At 38.5% G+C, this 24,523-nt stretch overlaps 1 long non-coding RNA gene across 1 annotated transcript in view; it reads right to left on the bottom strand.

Annotated features, from left to right (window-relative positions):
* Nucleotides 1-718: 718 nt before the first annotated feature.
* Nucleotides 719-24,523, bottom strand: part of LOC123610847 — a 187,870-nt gene continuing 164,065 nt past the window's right edge. Inside the window, exons 2-3 of the long non-coding RNA XR_006718315.1 lie at nucleotides 18,855-18,922; nucleotides 719-878 (exon numbers count right to left, since the gene is read on the bottom strand). This is a non-coding gene — a long non-coding RNA (uncharacterized LOC123610847). The remainder of the gene's footprint in view (nucleotides 879-18,854; nucleotides 18,923-24,523) is intronic.

The raw sequence follows: 24,523 nt of genomic DNA, 5'->3' as shown, positions 1-24,523 counted from the left end.
TTGATAATTAGAGGTAGCTTGAATTTGGGTGATAAGTCAAGCATTTATGAGACATGTGATCTTCTTAGTCAAGGAAACTTCTCTCAGCTTCAGTTTCCTTGTCTAAAAAGTGGGCCCAGCTAGAATACTAGGCAATCAGGAAATTGGGTTTATTTCTCACCCACTGGATGGGTAAAGAAGAGAATTACCTGGGTGAGGGATAGGGAGAATGGGGGGACTTGGCTGGTGGTAAAAAGTGGAAAGTACTGGATGAGTCGCCTCAAGTATTTGGAGGACTTGGAGTCTGGCTGTGCACCCATGAGCATTTTGAAAAGTTCAAAGAGCAAAGGCAGACCAGTAAATGGGAGTCAGAGGCAAGGGTCAGAGACAAGTCAGGCCTTAATGGAGGGAACAATAGGGTCAGGATCACACGAAGTGGTGATGGCTAGGAACAAAGTGGAGGGGACTGTGACTTGTCCCAGATCAGCCCAGACAATAAAAATGCATTAACTCCCAGGGTGATTGTGAGCATAGGCTATTAAAAGTCATGTAATTTGAAGCATTTAAAAAACCGTAAAGCTCTAACAGAGATTACTATTTTTATCTTATGGTATCATAAAGATGAAACAACTGCCAAAAAGCTTGTCAAGATTAACTCCATCAGGGAGCAACCTAACAGCTGTCCTCCCTTCTACCCAGGGGAACGTGCACTTGGCATTCACAGAAAACTTGCCTTTGCTTCTCCTCATGCGTCCGACGCTCTCTCAGACTCGGGGCATTCACCTTCTGCTTTGATCCCTCGGTGCTTCTGGTGAATCGTCCAATTCCCAACCATAAAGGCTAATGCAATAGCAGGACTTCAGGCATTTTGCATCAAGAAATCTCTCCACTCTTGCTACCTAAAGTTAAAAAATGTATTTCTGAAGGGCAAAGTTATTTTTTCCCCTACTTTATTATTTGTTGAGTCCTCTGTCCTAGTGAGCTGATGTGCTTACATTCCATTACCATAAATTCAATTGTTGGAGAATTTGTTCTCAATCTTTTTTTCCCCCCCCTCTGGATATACAGCTACATTTAGGATAGGTTGTCATTAGAAAGTTGCTTGCTTTCCTTTTGTTGAAGAGTTCTCTGAACTTCTCACTGCCTGTTTGATTCTATTATTCCTTTTCAATAGCTTTTCATTTTCTCAAATAGTACTGGTCACTCTACTGTCCAGTGAATATTTTCCTACCAACAGGTAGACATTTACCTGCCAGTCATAAAGGAACTGGTATACTGGAGATCTTTCCTTTGTGCATTAATTCACACAATCAGTTTGTCATGGTCTTTCTTATTCAATGATCTATCCTCATTGGTCCTTGTTTCTTTCCCCTCATTCTTCAAAGCTGCACAGATTCCTGAGCAGGCAGATTATGCTGCCCCTTTCTGATAATATTAATCTGACATTCAGGGTGCTCCATTAATGTGCCTGTGGTCAGAAACACAAAGTGAAATGCTCATCTCAACCTCCTTTTTGAGAGAAGTTACTGCCCTGCACACTGTAATCACAGAACAGTGACGAGGCAGTCAGCCAAATGCATCTCCTCTGTCGAGAATGTTAAATTCTAGAATTTAATGTGGCTACAACCTACATGTTGAAGAGACCCTGGATTAGAAATGAGGCAACTTAAGTCACAATTTCTGTTCTGTATCGAAAAGTCTTTATTCATTGGTCTTCTTACCACTCCTATATTTCCCTGATCTTTTACCCTGTAAAATTAGAAGCTTGATTAATTGACCTTTAAGGTTCCTGACAACTTTAGAACTCCATTTTCACAATTTCTTTTCTTTCTGTACAAATACAGTCTCCCCACAGTGGGGAAAAAAAACAAACAAACAAACAAACCCAGAGTGATTGGGGAAGTCAACAGAACAGACGTTTTAGCTGAGCTTGAAAGACAGAGTTCAACACTTCCAGATAGATGAAGGAAGAAAAGTGTTCTAAATAGCAAGTGCAAAGTCACAGAGGTAAATTAGCATGGAGTATGTGAACTTTGGGTAAATAACCAGCGTGGCACTCAAGGGGACCTCAAGCCTAGGATGGCAGCTCTAGCCTAGTGAGGTTTGTACTATCATATTACATGACTAACTTTGAATTAACATGGAATTTCTCAGTTGAAAAAAAAATGACATTAAATCACATTTACACAGAGGATAACAAGGGCCAGTGGGTTTTCCCGGCTCTCAGGAAGGAGCTTCGCAGTAGACGCTCTAATTCTAGGGCCAGTAATTACCTTCAGGAGGCCAGACCAGTGAAAGGTTTCTGGAGCCTGCATGGAGTCAAGTATTAGGGGAGATAGCTCCTTAGTCTGACCGACCATAGTGCAGCCAGAATGAAGAGCCCAAACTCAGTCCAGTTGCTGCCCAGAGACAGAATCTAGATATGAAGCTCTGGAAAGGCATATGGAAAGTTGGAAGTACAGCCGGAGGATAACAACAAAGATGATACCTTCTGCATGCCCAGAAATTTATGGTGATTAAATTGTCTAAGGCAGTTAAAGGGTTTAACATACTTTCTGACCCGTATCATTGAATAAATGGAAGGGTGTTTATTGTTGTTGCTTAAGGCACTGAAATTTAAACACTGAAGGCCTTAGTTGAGGTTTGGTTGGCTTCTAATGTAAAGGGGTGAGACTACACAACAACAAAGAAATAAAACAAGCAAAGAACAAAAAATAGTAGAATGTTCCTCAAGCCCCAGGCGTTTTCCTATTCTTCCCCTGCCCTCCTCTCCATGGGATCTCCCAGGGAGCCCTCCCTAGTGCTTTTGCACTCATTCATTATGAGATCCAGATCCTACTCCACCCCCTGCCCTACAGTGTTTCTGGTTACAATACACTGAGTTTTACATGGTGCTTCCATGACTTTGAACTAGAAGTTCCTCTCACCTCTCACTTAGAGGATCAAGAGGTAGTTTCGTGAACTACAGTTGGATAGCACCAGCATGAAAGTCAGGATACCTGGGTTGTTTTTTGGGGTTTGTTGGTGGTGGTGGTGGTGGTTTTTTGTTTTTTGTTTTTTTGTTTTTTTTGAAGCTCTGTCATTAATAAGCTAGGTGTCCTGAGCAAGTAACTCAATCTGCCTATGCCAGAGTTTCTTATGTGAAAGAAGAGATGAGTTAGATGACATGCAAGGACTTCTCCAAATACAGCAGTATGAAACAGTGGCAGCACCTAGGGAATCTGCCCTCATTACTAAAGTTGCCAAAACGTCTCATCCCATCATCTTGGGCCTCAAACTAGCATCAGCTGCATAATACCAGATAATGAGCTCTAGCTGGAAGGAAAATGACAAAGAGGGAAGTAATACCCACAATGTTCCAAAGTCATTATTTTAGCCAACAGGAAGCTGTTCCCAATAGCCATGAGTTTGGATAAAGGACATCCAAGGAGCTAATGGCCATTTTTGGATATTCAGTAATCGGTAACTGTAGGCTATTTAATTCTCCTTGTTATAAGTCAACTTGAGCACCACACCTTTACTGGATGCCTCCCTCCTGCATGTAGGTGTCCTAGGCATGTCTTCTCTGTACTAGATATGCTAATGCTTACCAACTAAATGTGCTAATGCTTACCAAATATCCACTTTCTTTAAAACATATTCTATAACTTGGCCGATTCTAGAGTGAAAAAAATCTCCTTATTTCCACGCTAAATTTGGATTAACATGTAAACTAACATCAGTATCTATTAGTTTACACATTCCTGGTGAGAGAAATTTAACTTAGGTTAAGGTTAGCTTTTCATGACAATTGCATTCTATCATTATCCACAGATACTAAGTCTTTGCCAAGAACTCCTTATGCTGATGTGGTTTCAAGAAGAACTTTGCAATGGTGCTTTTCCCCGGTAGAGTCTTAATTGTCATTGTTCCATGCAGTGAATGTTGCCATGCGGCAGAGCAATAATCTGCAAAGCTATGAAAAATAAAAATCTAGGTATTTTTGCTACATTTCATGTAAGTTTTATTGACAGAAGTCTGTCTAAATGAAGTGGCATTCATGCTTAACATTTTAAGACAAAAGTATTAGCATAAGAGAACAGTCTATTGTGAAAAACAAAGCTCCAGTGAAGAAGGGGAAAGAGGACTTGCTTGAAAAAGATGGGTTAATGAGGTAGGTATGAATCAGATTTTTTTTTTTTGTCAGTCTTAAAAAGAAGATTCTCCCCAATCATATCTACAATTGAAGAATGTTCCATTGAGATAAGAAGATTCACAAAAAAGAGTATATATATTTTATTTTATCATTTTTCTCAAGGGAAAGAGCATAAAATTCAGCCTGAGAGATTCAAGCTAAACCTTGGGAGAAATATCATGATAGTTAACAATGATGAACACGGAAAGGGGTATGGAGGAGAGGGTTCCACTACACTTTTGTGGAGGTTTTCAAAGTAGGAGAAACCATCTGTCTGAGTGGAGTTGGACAAGTTCTCAACTTTGTTTCACATTTATAAAATAAGGGAATGTCTGAGGCTCTTCCTAACTTTGGAACCTGGTACTTCAGTCATACCAAGTGTATCTTTGGCTGCAGTTGGTGCTATTGGAATGGGGGAATTTCGGTGTTCTTGGCTACTTCAAAGGATCTCTGTCACCATAGCCCCCTTCATGGCCTATCTACCGTATCTCTCCTTGGGCTGTTCACCAAGTCAATAAAACTGGAAACAGGAACAGCAAATATGATCTTTTATATCCTTATGATTAGGCCATTCGTATTTTCCAGTTCTCCAATGAAGTTGATGCCATCCCACTAATCCCTTCACTGTATTTGTGTACCTTTTATTTTCTGGTGTCTCTGGCTAAATGCACTTTCTAAAGGCATTGTGGGTTAAGGGAGAGCTATCTTCTCTGGAAATCCTTAGGCTACTTGGGTGTGTAAAGAAGACCCTGAGATCCATCCATCCTTATTTGGAGCTCTGGTCCTGCCATTAGTAAATAGCACTTCAGTATTTGAAATGACGCCCAAGGAGCTCTGAATCAGAGCTTCAGTGATTTACCTGAATCAATGTCTAGGTAAAACTTATTAAGAGTATCAAAAGAGATGGCGCATAAGAAGGCATTTTGTGATAGCATAAAACCTGGTTATATAATTAACATTATTGTGAGGACCTACCTTTCTTTCTTCTTCTGTTTTGCTGGCTTCCATGGAGCAAAAGATATTGTGAATGATGGGGCAGAATGGAAACTTGACCAGTGTGGCCCATTCAGACTATTCAGGAAATGAGATTATCAGAAATTTCTTTCAATAATGTAAAAGCAAGAGTGTTGAAACAAAGGTTTTGATAAATTCATTTTATAAGGCCAGACTGGTTCTCCATGTCCAAACATAAGCATGAATTAGTTCTTTCCCCAACATTTTTTTACTGTAGTATATGTCTTCTTTCTGTCTCCTAGTAATATATAGGCCATTAAAATTAAGGAACATGACAATACAACTACTGATTTTTGACCATTACCAAAGCAACTTATCATTAAAGAGAACATATTGAAGCAGTAAATCAAATGAACATTGCATCATGGAGACTATAAGGTTATTAAGAAAGAGGTTTTTTTCCTAACTTTTCAATATTAGGATATTGTGCTGTGAGGTATTTCAATGTGGGGGTTAGTGAAGGAAATTGAACTTATCTAGGAAGGTTGCAAAAATATTTTTTGAAAAGAAATGAATTAAACAATGAAACATTTTTAAAAATGTGATCTCCTGAAAATTCAATCTCTACTGTAGTCTTTTTCCACATTGACAATCTACTTTCTGTCCTTTCTGCATTCATAAGACCAGAGAAGTGGCAATAAATTGTGTCTCTCCCTGGTCGTGCCTGGATTCTGTGTAGAATATTTTAGACACACCTACTTTCTTCCTGATCACAGCAAAGGGTTTAAATCCATCAGCAATGTGATTCCCAGAACATATGGCTCATAGGGGAGAATAGCTTGCATTTAGCTCTGGCCAGCTGTCCAGAGCTCAACAATGTTGGTAACATATTTCAGGCCATATAAACTAGGAAATATATTTAGAAAGTGCAAGCTAAGAAATGTACACTAATCTCTACTATATTCGAAAACACAAATTGCCATTGCATTATTGCTTAGAGCAGAATTTAATTAAATTATTCCTGGTCACTAAAGATCTGACTGAACAGGAATAATATTCACCTTTTCAGACCTTGTGTAGATGGCATTCATCTGGATAAAACCATAAAAATAAGCTTTCTGATAACTGGCAAGTTCTTCAATTGCATGTCAGATATGATTTCTGACACTGTAAAAGTTAAATGATCAAGGGAAGATCCATATGCATAAGATGGACCATCTGCATATTTGCCTCAGCTTTCAGACACTTAAGTGAAAATAAGGCTTATTTTAAGTTTCTGAGTTCATGAATAAAAAATAAGTTCGTTAACAAGGCTCCTTGGAGATGTGGCTAATTCTTGGGCTGGGGCAGGGAAAAGAAAGATGAACCTGGAGTATCTTGTAGTGCCAGAAAGAAAGGGATTTAAAAATAAAAGAACAAAAGAAAAAGGAAAGGAAAAAAGATGGACATATGTCAAAAGGACACAGGAACCAACCCAACAGAGCTCCCAATGGCCAAAACTGCAACAATCTGAGCAACAAAATAAAGAGCTATAGCATTGGATTAACACTCGAAGAATTAAACAAATATCCATGTGCCCATACTAAGGGAAATAAATGACTGAATAAGAAATAAATACCGGAGAAGAGACAAATCTTCCATAGACAAGAATTCTAAGATATATATATATATATATATATATATATATATATATATATAGTTCTTCCCCTCTTCAGGAGGCAGAGCTTAATTCTCCCCTGCTTGAGTGTTCATTGAACTTAGTGACTCACTTCCAAAGAATAGAATATGAAAGGAAAAATAATAACTTCAGAGTAGAGAGCCATGACAAATACCACCTTAACCAAGAAATCAATGGTACCATCATCAGTGATAAATCATGTTAATAATATGTATCCAATATGGTATGATATAATGAAAAGGTCCCTCACCTCCTCAGCATGTCTCCCCCAAGTCCATAATTCCAGTCTAATCATAAGGAAACATCAAACCAAACCAGAATCAAGGGGCCTTCTACAAAATATCTGACCACTATTCTTCAAAATTCTCAATAAATAAGGAACAAGGAAAGACTGAGGAACTGTCACAGATTAGAGGACAGTAAGGTGGCATTTTGGCTACATGTAATACAGTTGAAACAGAAAAAGAACATAAGTGGAAAAAACAGGTGAAATATAAATCAAGTCTGTAGTTTAATTAACAGTATTGTAACAAGATTAATTTTTTAGCTTTGACAAATGTACTCGAGTTATATAAGATGCTAACATTAGGGGAAGCTGGATGAAGGTAACATATCAAGTTTAGATTTTTAAAAATAACATATTTAAACTCAGTTTTTAACTTCACACATTTAAAAGAGAGTTAAACCCGCATTTAATGGTGTTAAAATAAATCCAAATTCACTTTCTAAGGAGAGCATTGGTTCTTTCACAGTGTTTTTTTGCTGACAGCCTCTGAGAGAGATGGGATCTCCATCTATCCATGCATTTGTCCTTGTTAAAACCTTAAATTTTTATAAAAGGGTATTCATTTTCCCACTACTTTATTAAAGGAAACATGTCTATGTATTAACTAATATCATCAGATTATTCCATTCTCAAGGCTTTCCAGGAGAGATAATAACAAATTAATTATTGCTTATTTAAAATTTTGAATGAGGGGGGAGGGGCCAAGATGGTGGAAAAGCATGAAAGTTTTTTTTTGCGTCTCTCATTGCTGAAATACAGCCAAATCAACACTAAACCATCTTGCACATCTAGAAAACTGATTGGAGGATTAACACAACAATCTTCACAACCTGAACCAGAGAACTTGGCAGGTATGCAGCATGAACTGGGGGAGAGAGAAGACATGGAGGGCAGGGAGCTGTTTTTGCTTGTGGAAAGAGGACAGAGACATGGGGGGAGAGTACAGGAAAAGCACCTCCCCCAAAAGCAGCTGGAGAGAAGGTGAAAAAGTGGAATCAGCTGCAGGGACTGAATAAAAAAGGGAGAAAGGATAAGGGAGAGTGTTTAAATTCCATTAAGACTCTATAAATAGGGGGAGCACAGAGTCTGAGGCTCCGTAGCTTGGTACCTGGTGGTGCTCTGGTGGGAAGGGCGAATCCCCAGGAGCAGAGAGTGGGTCCTCGGGCCACATGGGGAGAGGCGGTTCTCCTGCTGGGAGGACATCTGGTAGAGGCTGTGCAGCCACCACACAGGCAAAGGTCCCAATGGACTCTGGAGAACAACCATATTCGCTGGTGTTGGAACAAGGATGTTAAGGGTGAAGTCTGGTGCCAGATGTGTGTTGTGATTTTCCATAAACCCTGAAACACTGCTGCTACAAGATCACGTGAACTTTTCCTGGGGTGGGCTACCACCCAGACCATTGGCATCAGTGTGGGAATTGGCATCAGTGTGGTCTTGTAAACGTTCCTGGGGGTGGGCGGGCACCCGGCCATTGCTCAGTGAGACTCTCCCCTAGAGGACCTGAGCAGATCAAAACCACAGTCCTTCAGAAGTGAGGGGGTGAGAAACGCAGCCCCATTTGAGATAAAACTCAGGAGGGAGGTGCCACCTGGCACCTGATGGCTTGGTCACAGACAAGAAGCAGGGGTGGAAAGAAGCCAGAGACAAAGGAGGGATGCCTGATTGCTGGTTGTGGAAAGCACAGAGTTCCCATACTTGAGACTGGGTAGCTGGGTGACACCATTTTCACCCCTCCCACACATGCACATACATGCCTAGACACGCCACAGCAATCCACCCCAGTAAGCTAAGCAGTGCCTCTAAGTGGAGAACGGAGCCGTTACACTAAACCCCACCCAACTGGGCCAATTGCACTCTTGACAAACACAAGTCTCTCCACCTGCTTAGTTTACAGACTATAAAGTGCTTTATAGCTTGACTTCTTTGGGAAACCAGATGTAATTTCAATCATACTTCATTCTGTTCGCTGGTCCTTTTATTCATTTTTTTCCTTTTTTTTTTCTTATTCTTGAATACAAAAGAGAAAAAAATATTTTTATTTTCCATTTTTATTAAAAAGATTTTCGGGGCGCCTGGGTGACGCAGTCGGTTAAGCGTCCGACTTCAGCCAGGTCACAATCTCGCGGTCCGGGAGTTCAAGCCCCGCGTCAGGCTCTGGGCTGATGGCTCAGAGCCTGGAGCCTGTTTCCGATTCTGTGTCTCCCTCTCTCTCTGCCCCTCCCCCGTTCATGCTCTGTCTCTCTCTGTCCCAAAAATAAATAAACGTTGAAAAAAAAACAATTTAAAAAAAATAAAAATAAAAAATAAAAAAGATTTTCAATTTTTTTCTACTGTATTTTTTACTTTTTTGTACATATTTTCAATTCTATTTTACTTTCATCATTTCATTTTATTCTATTTTATTGTATCCATTTTTTCAAATTTTCAAATGTTTTCCTTTCCCCCACTTTTTTCTTTTGTCTATTTTTTCTCTTCTTATCTTTCCCTTTTTTATCTAATCTATCAAACTTCTTTCAACAACCAGACCAAAAAACACCTAGGCTCTAGCATCCTTAATTTGATTTCTTTATGTTATTTTTAACTTTTTAATTTTAAGGGTTTTTTTTTACTTTATTAATTCTGTTTCTTCCTTCAAAATGACGAAACTAAGGAATTCACCAAAAAAGAGCAGGAAGAAATGACAACCAGAGAATTAATCAACACAGATACAAGCAAGATGTCTGAACCAGAATTTAGAATCACGATAATAAGAATACTAGCTGGGGTTGAAAAAAGATTAGAATCCCTTTCTGCAGAGATAAAAGAAGTAAAAGCTAGTCAGGATGAAATAAAAAATGTTGTAACTGAGCTGAAATCTCTAATAGATGCCATGACAGCAAGGATGGATGAGGCAGAGCAGCAAATCAGCGATATAGAGGACAAACCTATGGGGAATAATAAAGCAGAAAAAAAAGAGGGAGACTAAGGCAAAAGAGCCTGAAATAAAAATAAGAGAACTTAGTGATGCATTAAAAAGGAATAACATCAGAATAACAGGGGTCCCAGAAGATGAAGAGAGAGAAATAGGGGTAGAAGGGTTATGTGAGCAAATCATAGCAGAAAACTTTCCTAACCTGGGGAAAGACACAGACATCAAAATCCAGGAAGCACAGAGGACCCCCATTAGATTCAACAAAAACTGACCATCAACAAGGCATATCATAGTCAAATTCACAAAATACTCAGGCAAGGAGAGAATCATGAAAGCAGCAAGGAGGAAAAAGTCCCTAACCTACAAGGGAAGACAGACCAGGTTTGCAGCAGGACCTATCCACAGAAACTTGGCAGGCCAGAAAGGAGTGGCAGGATATATTCAATGTGCTGAATCAGAAAAATATGCAGCCAAGAATTCTTCATCCAGCAAGGCTGTCATTCAAAATAGAAGGAGAGATAAAAAGTTTCCCAGACAAACAAAAATTAAAGGAGTTTGGGACCACTAAACCATCCCTGTAAGAAATTTTAAGGGGGACTCTCTGAGGGGAGAAAAGATGAATATATATATACATACATATATCAAAAGCAACAAAGATTAGAAAGGACCAGAGAACACCACCAGAAACTCCAACTATACAACCATCATAATGGCAATAAATTCATATCTTTCAGTACTCACTCTAAACATCAGTGGACTCAATGTTCCAATCAAAAGACATAGGGTAACAGAATGGATAGGAAAACAAGATCCATCTATATGCTGTTTACAAGAGACCCACTTTAGACCTAAAGACACCTTCAGATTGAGAATAAGGGGATGGAAAACCCTCTATCATTCTAATGGTCAACAAAAGAAAGCCACGGTAGCCATACTTATATCAGACAATCTAGACTTTAAAATAAAGACTGTATCAAGAGATGCAGAAGGGTATTACATCATAATTGAGGGGTCTATCCACCAAGAAGACCTAACAATTGTAAACATTTATGCGCCAAATGTGGCAGAACCCAAATATGTAAATAAATTCATCATAAACATAAAGAAATTCATTGATAGTAATACCATAATAGTAGGAGACTTCAACACCCCACTCATAGCAATGGACAGATCATCTAATCAAAACATCAACAAGGAAACAATGGCTTTGAATGACACACTGGACCAGATGGACTTACCAGATATATTCAGAACATTTCATCCTAAAGCAGTGGAATATACATTCTTCTCTAGTGCACATGGAACGTTCTCCAGAATAGAACATATACTGGGACAAAAATCAGCTCTAAGTAAGTACAAAAAGATCGAGATCATACCGTGCATATTTTCAGACCACAGTGCTATGAAACTCAAAATCAACCACAAGAAAAAATTTGGAAGGTAACAAATACTTGGAGACTGAAGAACATCCTAGTGAAGAATGAATGGGCTAACCAAGAAGTCAAAGAGGAAATTAAAAAGTATATTGAAGCCAATGAAAATGATAACACCACAGCCCAAAACCTCCGGTATGCAGCAAAGGCAGTCATAAGAGGAAAGTATATAGCAATCCAGGCCTTCCTAAAGAAGGAAGAAAGATCTCAGATATACAGCCTAACCTTACGCCTTAAGGAGCTGGAAAAAGAATAGCAAATAAAACCCCAAACCAGCCAAAGACAGGAAATAATAAAGATTAGAGCAGAAATTAATGCTATCGAAACCGAAAAAACAGTTGAACATATCAATGAAACCAGAAGCTGGTTCTTTGAAAGAATTAACAAAATTGATAAACCACTAGCCAGTTTGATCAAAAAGAAAAAGGAAAGGATCCAAATAAACTCAAGAATGAAAGAGGAGAGATCACAATCAACACAGCAGAAATAAAAACAAGAATAAGAGAATATTATGAGCAATTATGCCATAATTATGCCAATAAAATGCCAATATTGTGCCAGTAAAATGGGCAATCTGGAAGAAATGGACAAATTCCTAGAAACATATACACTACCAAAACTGAAACAGGAAGAAATAGAAAATTTGAACCGACCCATAACCAGTCAGGAAATCGAATTAGTAATCAAAAATTTCCCAAAAAACAAGAGTATAGGGCAAGAAAGCTTTCCAGGGGAATTCTACCAAACATTTAAGGGATAGTTAACACCTATTCTCTTCAAGGTGTTCCAAAATATAGAAATGGAAGGAAAACTTCCAAACTCTTTCTATGAAAGCATTACCTTGATTCCAATACCAGACAGAGACCCCACTAAAAAGGAGAACTATAGACCAATTTCCCCTAAAGGCTAAAGACTCCACCAAAAAAACAACAACAAACTATTAGAACACATAAATGAATTTAGTAAGGTTGCAGGATATAAAAATCAGTACACAAAATTGTTGCAGTTCTTTTTTTTAAGAGAGAGACAGAGGAAAGGGGCAGAAGGAGAGAAAGAGATTGTGGAGCCTGATTTGGAATTTCATCCCATGATCCTGGGATCATGACCTGAGCCAAGAGTCTGATGCTCAACCAACTGAGCCATCCAGGCACCCCCAAAATTGTTGCATTTCTATATATTAATAATGAACTACCAGAAACCAAAATCAAGAGAATAATACCATTCAAAACCTCATCAAAAAGAGTAAAATACCTAGGAATAAATTTAACCAGGAGATGAAAACTGTAAGACACTTATGAAAGAAATTAAAGGATATGGACAAATAAATGGAAAGGAATTCTGTGCTTGTGGATTGAGAATATTAATACTGTTAAAATGTCCATATCACCTAAAGTAATCTACAGGTCCAATGCAATCCCTATCAAAATTTCAATGGCATTTTTCACAGAACTGGAACAAATAATTCTAAAATTCACATGGAACTGCAAAAGACCCTACCTATGTCAACCAAAGAAATCTTGAGGAAGAATTAGAAAGCTGGAAGGATCACACCCCCTGTTTTCAAACTTAAAAAGTTATATGATATGGCACAAAAACAGCCACTCAGACCAATGGAACAGAACAGAGAACCCCGAAATGGACCTACAAACGAATGGCCAACTAATCTTTGACAAAGCAGGAAAGAATATCCAATGAAATAAAGACAGTCTCTTCAGCAGGTGGTACTGGGAAAACTGGACAGTGACATGCAGAAAAATGAACCTGGACCACTTTCTTACACCATACACAAAAATAAACTCAAAATGGATGAAAGAACTAAATGTAAGACAGGAAGCCATCTAAATCCTCAAGGAGAAAGCAGGCAAAAACCTCTTTGACCTCGGCTGCAGCAACTTCTTACTCAACACGTCTCCAGAGGCAAGGGAAACAAAAGCAAAAATAAACTATTGGGACCTCATCAAGATAAAAATCTTCTGCACAGCAAAGGAAACAATCAGCAAAACTAAAAGGCAACTGACAGAATGGGAGAAGATCTTTACAAATGACATATCAGATAAAGGGTTAACATCCAAAATCTGTAAAGAACTTATCAAACTCAACACACAGAAAACAAATAATCCAGTGAAGAAATGAGCGAAAGACATGAATAGACACTTCTCCAAAGAAGATATCCAGATGGCCAACTGATACATGAACTAATGCTCAACATCACTCATCATCAAGGAAATACAAATCAAAACAATAGGATAACACTCACATCTGTAGAATGGCTAACGTTAACAACTCAGGCAACAACAGATGTTGGTGAGGATGCAGAGAAAGTGGATCTCTTTTGCACTTCTGGTGGGAATGCAAACTGGTGCAGCCACTCTGGAAAACACTATGGAGGTTCCTCAAAAAATTAAGAATAGAACTACCCTTCGACCCCGCAATTGCACTACTAGGTATTTATCTAAGGGATACAGGTGTGCTGTTTCAAAGGGGCACACAGACCCCAATGTTTATAGCAGAGCTATTGACAATAGCCAAAGTATGGAAAGAGCCCAAATGTCCATCGATGGATGAATGGATAAAGAAGATGTGGTATATATATACAATGGAGTATTACTCGGCAATCAAAAAGATGAAATCTTGCCATTTGCGACTTGCCATTTGGAGGGTATTATGCTAAGTGAAATTAGTCAGAGAAAGACAAATATCATATGACTTCACTCATTTGAAGACTGTAAGACACAAAACAGATGAACATAAGGGAAGGGAAGCAAAAATAATATAAAAACAGGGAGGGGGACAAAACATAAAAGACTCTTAAATATAGAGAACAAACAGAGGGTTGCTGGAGGGGTTGTGGGAGGGGGGATGGTCTAAATGCATAAGGGGGATTAAGGAATCTATTCCTGAAATCATTATTGTACCATATTCTAACTAACTTGGATATAAAGTAAACAATAAATAAATTAAAATGTTTCAAAAAAATAAATTAAAAATAAAAGTTTGAATGAGACAATATTTATGTATAATTGCTTGGAGGATATTCAGTAGATCCATTTCTCTAGGTGCTCAAAAATCTCGGTATGGAATGAACATGTTATCAGATATGCCCAATACATTTTGGGCATCATGCTGACCTCCTAGGCAATTGCCTTACATCAAATTATTCTTTGGTAAAATGTCATTAGTCTGAATTGAGACCTACACGGACCATTCCATTAAACTCATCACTGTGGTTTCTAGAATACTGTTTGAGTTATGATTTCTCACACTACATAGTATAATCCAGGTATGAGATATTTCTTAAGTATCAACAACAGGATTATGTGCGCCTCTCTTGAGAAAGAGATGGCTTTTAAACTCAGACACCTTTGGGGCACCTGGGTGGCTCAGTCGGTTAAGCGTCCGACTTCAGCTCAGGTCACGATCTCGCAGTCCAAGGGTTCGAGCCCCGCGTGGAGCCCCGCGTGGAGCCCCGCCGCCGGGCCCCGCCGCCGAGCCCCGCGTTGGGCTCTGGGCTGACAGCTCAGAGCCTGGAGCCTGTTTCAGATTCTGTGTCTCCCTCTCTCTCTCTGCCCCTCCACTATTCATGCTCTGTCTCTCTCTGTCTCAAAAATAAATAAACGTTAAAAAAAAATTAAACTCAGAAACCCTTTAGATTACAGAATTGGTTCTGTTTTCATTTTTGCATTGGATGCTAGAAAACTCAGTTAAATTCGTGACTGGCATCAAACAAGCATATTTAAAGTCAGAGCATGCATTTCAAGCACTAATCTTACTTTTGACTTTATTTTGATTTTTGATTTTATTATTTTATTTTATTTCATAAATTATTTTTAGAGAGAGTATGTATGAGTGGGGGAAAGGAGCAGAGAGAGAGAGAGAGAGAGAGAGAGAGAGAGAGAATCTTAAGCAGGCTCCATGCTCAGCACAGAGCCCGACATGGGGCTTGATCTTACAACTCTGGGGTCATGACCTGAGCCAAAATCAAGAGTCAGATGCTCAACTGACTAAGGTACTCCTGACTTCATTTTAAATTACTGTACCTTTATTTTAGCATTACTTGTATTATTTTTATATTGTTGATATGTGTTCACTGTTGAGAAATGTAGGGAATACAGATAGACAATATGTAAGAAAATTAAAGATTATCCCATCACTTGGATAATGATTGTTAACATATTGCAGTATAGCATATGAACATTTAGATTTATTTTATCATGCTGTATTTTATTACCTTTATTAGGCTGCTTTGAGTTTAGTGGAGTGGTCTTTTTTTTTTTTTTTTTTTTTTTTTTTGCAGAAGGGGGAGGATATGACATAGGATATAAATTAATTAAAGCAAAATTAAAGAAACACTTTGAAGTCCTTGATCTTGTTTTGATTGGGTTTGAGCTAATCACTTTTAGGTGGACTAAATTCTGTGTCTGTGTCTTCATACATGCTTTGAGAATCTTTCCATTTAGAAACACTGAGGAAAATATCTGTAGTTATCAATTTATTTATTAAGTAACACTGACAATAAAAATATTTGCCTGATGTATTATAATAAAGTCAACAAGCAATCATTGGTTCCTTAATAAACATTCTGGTACAAGAACATTACATGTTTTTAATTAGAACTTGGAACCAATTCACCTCTTTCCTGTTAATTAAAGAATGGCAACATTCATTGGCTGACTCTTGAAATAAAAGCTTAACTTTGAGGTTTCCATAGAGTTCTGCTAGTCTCTCTAACAGGAACCTTGCTACCTGAGATATTGGAAGTAAAAATAATTTTCATATAAGGCATTGTGGCAGCATCAATGCCATAATCATGATAATGGTAATAAAAATGATACCTTTATCTTTTAAAAATAGTCAAAAGATACCCTAATAAGAAGAGGAAACAAAGGAAGAAAGAAAGGAAATAGATTGCATAAATAATTTTATTAGAGAAATCATGACCTTAATGTTTCTTAGCCTATGTTGTTGAAGGAGGGTGGGGAGGGGAGGAAGAGGTGAACATTTTTAAATAAAGAGGAAAATGAAGACAAGCTGGACAATTTTCATGAAGAGTTAATGAGGAAGAAAAGGATCTCATTCAAAAAGAATGTTAAAGGCATTCTAAGTCCACAGAAAATACTCATTGGTTTATGGTTATGAACTGTTGGAACCAGGAGGACATCTTTAAAACACATCTACCTTAATCTCTCTCTCTCTCTCTCTCTCTCTCTCGCCCTTTCTATCTCCCTCCTTCTCACCCTGCCTTCCTCCCTCTTTCTCCCCCATCCTCCCTCTCTCTCCCCATCCCCTCCCTTTAATAGATAGAGAAATTGAGATTCAAAATAATAATACGGTCTACCCTAATTACACAGCTGTGTGGCTAAGATAAGAGTAAAAATCTACACTTATTGATTACTAGCTCAATTTTCCTTTTACTTTACTGGGCAGGGACAAGATATATATTTTATATATATATTTATTTATATATATATTATATATTTATTTATATTTATTATTTATTTATATATAAATATATATAAATAATAATATATAATATATATAAATTTATATATTTATTTATATATATAAAATATATATATATGGCAATGTCATGACATAGTCAACTCAAACATAAACTGTGGTTAATAAAAGCTCTACTGCTGAAATTAGGTAGCTCAAGGGCCAACCTTATTGATGTGTGTCTACAGTGGGGCTCTGCAGTTAAAGATTTAAGTAATTATGTCTATTACTGTCTTGTTAACTTGTACACACAAAGGCTGAATACATATCATCTATAATAATCTACTAGATTATGGTTGAATTTCTACCCTGGCTTGAGGCTTTGGTCAGCCCTTTGATGTTAGAGAAACTATGACTCCTGATCCCTTTGCCTCTTTGGACCTCTTTCCTACTCCTCACGCCAGCCCTCAACCCTAGATCACCCCTGCCCTAGAAAACAGCTAGAGAAAGTCACACACTGAGTAAACTTCATCCTCTAGCCTCTTAGCCCTTAATAGATTCAGACAGTGGCTCCTAATTAATGCTCAAAAATTCTTTTTACCCTTCATTAACACTATGGAAAATTCCACATTGTAGTTGTTGCCCAGTTTTTCTTTTGTCCTATGTCTAGTTCCATCTTCAGAGCAGAGAACCCCACTTATTATGTCACTGTGAAGCTTGAGGCCATTTTTTTCTTTTTCTCTTCCAGAAAATATCTATGTATGTATTTTGGGCATATTCCTATGTACTTTTACACACTCATCCTCCTTCCTAAATTAACTCCTACATCTGCTTCCTCCTGGTCCTATTCCCTCTCTTCATTTCCAAACCTCCCACTAGCCCACCTCTGCAGATTTTTCTCCGCCAGTAATTCCTTATATCTGGTTTGCTCAAAATTTTTCTTTGTTGGCTTCTTATCCTCAAAAATGTTCAGGTTTCTATCCTCTTGAGGAACGCATCCTTGAGCTTTCTGCTCACTTCGGTGGCTCTGGCCCTTGGCAAGTGCATTAACTCTCAATGGTTGAGGTACTGCTGTTGTTCAAATCGTTTGCTGACCTTTTTCTCCAACCTATACCTTTCTCATAAACCACAGCTAATGTTTATTGAATTCTATACAAGGTCGTTCCAATTTACTCTGGTCAGTTTAAGAAAAGTTGATTTCACATTTGTTACCACCTTTCCTTTTTCTTTTTCTGACTTGTTACAGCTTGATTTCATTTTTTTTGGCTCACCGACCTCCTTTTTATTCAAAACTACAGTACTCCTATAATACTTTCCTCATACACATGTGGCTCAAACTGGCATCTCCAATATAGTAGATACCATTCTTATATTTTTCTTCGGCACCACATACCAAGTATATAACCCTCCGTGCGTATGGAATTAATGGACTTGTTTCCTACTCAGATTCTTCTCCAGCAGCTGGTGGTCAGGTAACTGCCTGGCTAGGCCCTTATTTCCTTTCATCCCAATGATCACAATGGCCTTCACACAAGATTCGCAGCTAGTGGGTTCAGAACAAAGATTAAGTGTTATCTTTGTAAGTTATACCTTACACAGCTGATGCCAAAACATTTTTGATAAAATTCAACACCCACTACTGCTTAAAACCTTTAGTTTCCTGGGACCAGGTGGATAATTCTCTAACTTGATGAAGGACTTTCATTGTAAACAGTCAATATTACTTTTAATTGTGAAATTCTAAAGCATTTCTATTAAAATACAGAATAAGCAGAGAATGTTGGCCATTACCGATATTATTACCTAATGCTATGATGGAATTTAAGAGATACATATTTTGGAAAAAAGGAGCCAAATATATCTTAATCTGAAGAAGATATGATTGTTGCCTACTTAGGCAACTTAAGGGAATCAGATAAAAAAAAAGTATTAGAACTAATAAGAGAGCTCACCAAGGTTACAGGTTATAAAATAAATACCCAAAAGAACATTGCACTTACCCTGGTAGGAAGATGAATGTATTCAGAGGGGTGATGGGTTGAATTTGCTGACATTCTAAGCATTAATCCTGCAGAAAGAGTCAAGATAGCTTTCGATTAATAGAAAGGTGAGGGTGGGGGCAGCAGCCAAACTATATGCAATCAAAACCTCATATTTCAGCCTATAGTAGATGCACAATAAATATGCTTTGAATAAATGCCGTGTACTTTCACGATAATCAAGATCATTTAGAGTGACAGATTTATAGTATTATGAAACAGTTGCTTATTACCAACGGGTTCAAAAGCCAAGTCCCAATTAGAGAATATTTATTCCACATGAACTACAAAAAGCCAAAGGATATTCTGAATCAGGCTTATGTTAGTTTGACTTCAAGAGAAATTAATTTTTTTAATTATTACTTACTCATGTTACTTCAAAAAGCATTTAAGGCAGCAGAAATTTGTATTTTCATTCTAATCCAGGTGTTACCAAACCCCATTGTAAGAACATACAGGGGCCCTCGTATAATGTATGTTGTATAACATTTTTTTATATTACTAAGTGTGTTACAATCATTAGTAAGTTTTCAGACACATTTGTACTGTTATTTTAGCAAAGATCTTTTTAATGTTAACACAGTCTCTACAAGGGGACCTTCTAGACATGTTAAATTAGGATTCAGGAGAACCTTTACAATGTTTAGATCTCATCTGCCAATCTATTTCCTCCTTCTGCCTCTCTGTTGCATAGGGCTCAAGAAAGCATATATAACTTGCTCTCATATGGCATAAGGGCTTCTTCTGTTGCACAAGCCTAATATTTTAAAAACAAGTCAAATGGAAATGAAAGTAGACCACCATATTTATCACACTGTTAAGTTCACCCAAGAATTTTGTTATATGACCACATTAAAAACATAAACAATTTTCAGCATACATTTCAGTCTTTTCCACAGATAATCATAAGCATAACTGCCATCCAAGAAGTCCTCGACTTTGATGGGCCAAAGGAAGGTGCTGTGACGAGCTATAGTGAAGGAGTTTGGGGAATGGAAAATAGAGAATAATCCAACTGGCTAAAGGGGCTAGCTAGGACTTCTCAGTGTTGTGTCAATAATTATGCATAAGGGGTCTATGAATGCGCAATAGAGATAAATGAGATGAAAAGATTTTAAAAGTCAGGTAAATATGTGAGCACCAGTTCAAAGCAACACTAACTAATGCGATGTCGCCATAGCATTAAGAAAGGACAAATGGACTCTTCTGCCGAAGAACTGGGTTAAAATCCCAAACCTGCCACTTGCTGGCTCTGTCAGTTGAGTGAATCATTTACCCCGAAAACCTCATTTTCCTCATTTATACACTGACAGTAATCTCTACCTCCTGAGCTGTTTTGAGCGTTAAATGAGAGAGATTGTATGGAAAGGCTTAATAAATTTTACTAATCAACACTATGAAAATAATATCAATTGTTAAGAAAGAAAAAAAGTCCAAAATGGAGCCATTTGGCCCCCAAAACAGCAAGCCAAGACTTAGTTACAGTTTCAACCTATTCCGAGAATGTGACATTTTAACAGTAAATCTGAAATTTCCTTATCAGCATAAGTGATGTTATCAGTATAATTAAAAACCCTGCCTACTCCCTTCCCCAAAAAGATGACGTCCTGGCCTGAAATAATCCTTCCTTTTCTTTTGTTAATAACCTCTTGCCCCATCCTCCTTCCTATAAAAACCTTCCATTTTGTACAATTCTTCAGAGCTCCCCTCTGCTTGCTAGCTGGGATGCTGCCCAATTCATGAATTGCTTAATAAACCCAATTCGATGTTTAAATTTACTCAGTTGAAATTTTATTCTTTAACACTATAAAATGTCCGTGTTTCTTTTTCTTTCTTGCCTTTTTTTTTTTTTTTTTAGTTTATTTATTTATTTTGAGAGAGAGAGACTGCGCACAAGCATGAGTGGGGGAGAGGCAGAGGGGGAGAGAATCTCAAGTAGGCTCTGTGCCACCAGCGCAGAGCCCCACGCGGGTCTCAAACTCAGGAACCATGAGATCCTGATCTGAGCTGCAACCAAGCATTGGTACTTAACTGACTGAGCCACCCACGCACCCCGAGCTGTAAGTTTTATGAAGGTGAAAACCATATCTGTGTTTTTAGCTCGGGTCTACCCCGGTGCCCAGGACTCTATAGGTATTTGTGGACTTAAAAAAAAAAAATGAATCACTGAATGAACTGCAACCAATAACTGTAAATAGGAGCTCAAGAAGAGGCGAGTTTTCAGAAAGAAAGCTTAGAAGGAAATTGGGTTATGCAGTTGGCCTTGTTGCCTTGTCTTTTTTTACAAGGATAATAAAAATTCAAAGAATGCAGAGACAAGACATTAACATCTGTATAGCAGAAAGCAAATGCACTGCCATTCAGCTGATGAATGTTTAGAAAGAAGGGTAAACAAGATCCTGTGGATCAGAGCCTGGTGTACTTCCACTCAGAGAAACTCCACTTCGTCTGTGTTTCTCAGTAATTCATTGCCCTCAGGGATAGTCATGTAAATCAATGCACATTTACCAGGAAGGTACAAAAGTGGACTGATAAACTACACACCCAGTGAAGATCTAATCACACATCTTTCAAGATTTATGAGATTCCTCCATAGGTGAGGGTTTGTCCACAAGAATCAGCAGGACAAAACAAATGTGGCTACTGGCATTTTTTTCAGGTCATAAATGCGCCTCCCTTCCCCGCTTTGTCTCTTAGGAGTCACTCAGAGCCCCTGCCGTGTAGACCACTTTGAAATGCACTCTGTAGGAAAGTGAAAGGAAATGGAAAGAAAAAAGTGAGGTTTCAAGATACTTAGTATCTAATGAAGATAAAAGTGAATGAGAAATGAAAATTCCTTCCAAAAACTGAAGACAACGTGGTATAGACGTTAAGAGCACAAACTTCAGAATCAGATTTATCAGGGCTGGATTCCTGGCTCCACCGCTTGCTGACCAAGTGACCACATTAAAGTAATTCAAAATGTCTATGCGTCGGCTCCATGGGGGTGACGACATCTCACGGGATGACCTGTGTGTTCCAGGCAACAATACGTGTCATGCACTTGGTGCAAGCATTCAGTACTGACGGGTACCATGTTTACGTTGAGGGAAATGATCTCAGTCTTGGAAATGTAAGAACTCGTCCCCCTCCCCCTCCCCCCCCCCCCCCCCCCGCTTCGAAATCAATTAATGATAATTTTGCCTTTCTTTGATTTCTCAAATGCCTGATCATTGACAGTTGAATTGTTGCTAATTGAGAAAATGGATGAACCGGAGAAAAAAGAGATGGGGGGTGGGGGGCATTGCTGGATTAAGAAGAGCTCTGCTTTTCATTTCCTGATTAAGCCTTGACTGAAAGGAACTGAACCGCTGCGGGTCCACGAATGTTCACTGTGGGTCTGGAGTCCAACAACCAGGGTTTGAGCGTCACCCCTGCCACTCACTAGCTTTGTTACCCTGCCAAGCTCTTTACCTGTGGACCTCCGTGTCCGCCTCTGCAAAAGGAGAATGGCATTAGTACCTAAGACACAGAGTTGTTGGTGTTTAAATGAAATCTGTGTGTGAAAAGGTTAACCTAACGCCTAGCCATCTAAGCAGTCAAGAGAATTCAGAAGCTAATAATAGCAGTTAAGTAGGTCGCCTTGCAATTTGAATCTGCAAGTCTAATACTACTACAGAATTCCTTATAAGGAGTTAATACAGTGAATTCAAACTGAAATGATGTATTATTATTGGCACTACATGTTTTATATCTAGGGTAAAAATTGATACTAATTTCGGCGAAGGTTTTTACAAACCCAGGAGAGACAAGACGCTCCTACTTGATGTCTGATTCCCCCGAACTTCTCCATTATATTGCTCAAACCTTCCTGGCTCTTGGTGAATTTTTTTCCTCCTGATCTTTTATGATGAGACATTTGTCAAATATTTTATACTTTAGTAAATGCCATCATATTAAATATGTTTTACCTCCAAATAACTTCAAATTCCAACTGAAACTAAATATGAAACTCCTGGGAATTCTGGAATGTCTAGTGAAGTTACATCAAGCACCACGGACACGTTGGTAGCACAAGCCTTAAGCTGCAACTCAAAGGAAGCTCACTGAGCGTCTTCTAATACCAGGCACTGTGCTAGGCTCTTTACATATTTAATTGAATCTCATAACAACCCTGAAAGGTGAATGCTCTTATGCTTACACTTGAAAAGCAGACCTTGAGACATGAGACAGTTTGCTTAAGATCAAAGAATTAAGAAATGGCAGAGTCATCGCTAGACTCTTAAGTCTGTCTGACTTCAAAGCCTTTCCTCTTTCTTAAGCCTTACTGCCTCTCCCCAGGAAACTGGGCACCCACTCAAGCCTGTCAGTGGGGGCCACAGCAACCTGCTAGTGACAGCAGGGCCCAGGCACCATTGCAGGCAGCACCATGGAATCTAAGGCATACCGGAGGGTGGTGCTGAGGCAGTTGAGAACCTTCCTGTCCCAGACAGGATTGGCTATGGCACCAGCAGGTGTGCAGGGGAGGCCTACAGAAAGTTCCAGGAAGCTGGAAAGACCAGGCAGAAGGGCAGGTGGAGCCTGACACAGAGAGCTTTACAATGAACCTATTTGGTCCAGAGACTTTCAAGTGGTTACTGCTCACAGTGGTGTTTTGTTTTCCTGTTAACAGTGGCACTCTTTTTTTCAGATGAACTCTTATGTGCTACCCCTTTATAAATGACTCTATACATAAAAGCTCAGATGCTCTGATGTGGGATCAAGGTACAAAGAACCTTTAGATTCTTTAGATTCTTTGCTGGGTTCTGGTAGGTGGTTCAAGAGACACCTCTGTGGATTCATAAGACTCAGGAGTAGTTTGAAAATTACTACAGTACTTACTAAGTAAAAAAAAAGAGGTAACTGAAAATTGAAGAACCATTTCACATAATGAGATTTTTCTGGAGTGTTTCTGAAAGTGTGCACAAGGATCAAATAATAAATGATGTGTACAAATGCAGATTCCTGCTCCCTAGTGCAAACCTGCTATTTGGGGGAATTCTTAGCCAAAGACTCTGGTTCTTGCCAAACCCCAAGTAATTCAGTTTCTCTTTATAAAGCTGTGGCTTGAAAGCTTTAGAACTCAAACAGTTACATCCCTCAGAAAGTTTTATGTTGTGTTTTGTTTTTGTTTTTGTTTTTTCAATAAAGCCCACAACTTAGTAACAACCTGTCCTTGCTGAGGCCACCAGCTTCCTGCACTTGATCCAGATGATTGACAATGAGGTCATCCAATGACAACTTCCTGCTTATGTGAGGGACAGGCTTACTCCAAGATCCAATAAAAATGTGTAAAAGTACAAGCATGCAAAAACTGTCATAAGAGAAAGGAAAACGCTTTTGAAAACTCCAACGTATATTTTTTTTCTTCCCTTAATGACAACTTTCATGCAAATAAAAAAAAATCTCAAGCTTTGCATTTCCAGTCTCTCCTGGAAAGAGTTTCTTATACTCTCTGGTGGTAGAATTTAGGAATCTGCATTTTGTTCATCCCCTAAGTAATTCTTAGGCACACTGAAACTTAAGAATTAGTGGTCTAAGATAAAAACCATTTTTTAATTGCCTGTGCATCCCAGGCAGGGGAAGGAAGACATTATCTCCACCCTTCGGGC

This window comes from Leopardus geoffroyi, chromosome C2, assembly GCF_018350155.1.
Source record: "Leopardus geoffroyi isolate Oge1 chromosome C2, O.geoffroyi_Oge1_pat1.0, whole genome shotgun sequence".
Lineage (NCBI taxonomy): Eukaryota > Metazoa > Chordata > Mammalia > Carnivora > Felidae > Leopardus > Leopardus geoffroyi.
The sequence above is the reverse complement of the archived record's forward strand: the minus strand, read 5'-3'. Positions and strand labels throughout refer to the sequence as shown.